Below are 960 nucleotides of genomic sequence, written 5' to 3' on the forward strand. Positions count from 1 at the left end.
GAACCAATTCGGGGGAGCTGCAAATGAAGATGCAGCCAAGCATATGGAGATATTTATTGATTATTGCTGCTCTATACCCCCGCCGACCGGTGTGACCCAGGACCAGGTGAAGGAAACCATGTTTATATTCTCTCTTCGTGATGCTGCAAGGGAGTGGTACAGAGACCTGGACCGAGTTGCTAATGGGATCACCGGCTGGAATTCTTTGGCCTTGGCATTCTACAAGAAATACTTCTCTGCTTCGAAGACCAATACCATTAGAGCTCAGATCACGAGCTTTAAACAGGGGCCTGACGAGAACTTTCATGAGGCGTGGGTGCGTTTTAAGAAGCTGGTGCGAACTATTCCGCATCATGGGCTTGATAAATGGAGCCTATGCAATCAATTCTATAACGGGCTCTATGACGATCAGAGAGCTATCCTGGATGCGACAGCTAATGGCAGATTCCAGGAGAATATGGGAGAGACTAAGGGGTGGAAGATCATTGATGACTTGGCCACCCACAAAGCTGAGTATGGGAATTACAGGGGAAACTAAAGGAGAGCTGCTGAATCTCCTTCTGTAGCTGCACTAGAGGCTCTCACGGCGAGATTTGATGAGTACGAGTTGGGAGGAGCTTCAAAAGGAGGGATTTATCATGTAAATGCTGTTTCAGACGGTCCTTTCGTCTGTAAAAGATGTGGAGCTGAGGGACATGTTTTAGACAATTGTCCTAGTCCCTTTGAGTCTTGTGCTGCCTTTCAACACTATAGGCAGACAAACACTTACTATGAGCCGAATGTCCATCCGAATCTGAGGTGGAGCAGCCAAAATGTCTTGAATCCGACTCAACCTCCACAGCAGCAGCAGCAGAATTATGTGCCCCCCATAAGCAACAACAGTTCCAAAAGCCTCCGTATGTCCCACAACAGCAGCAACAATCCCAAAGTTCTGATTTCAATGAGTTGAAGAATTTGTTG

At 47.1% G+C, this 960-nt stretch overlaps 1 non-coding gene across 1 annotated transcript; it reads right to left on the reverse strand.

Moving 5' to 3' along the window:
- Positions 1-253: 253 nt before the first annotated feature.
- Positions 254-360, reverse strand: LOC141637758 (small nucleolar RNA R71). The gene has a single exon (XR_012541893.1). It is a non-coding gene; the product is annotated as a small nucleolar RNA R71 (small nucleolar RNA).
- Positions 361-960: the final 600 nt, after the last annotated feature.

This window comes from Silene latifolia, unplaced genomic scaffold, assembly GCF_048544455.1.
Source record: "Silene latifolia isolate original U9 population unplaced genomic scaffold, ASM4854445v1 scaffold_141, whole genome shotgun sequence".
Lineage (NCBI taxonomy): Eukaryota > Viridiplantae > Streptophyta > Magnoliopsida > Caryophyllales > Caryophyllaceae > Silene > Silene latifolia.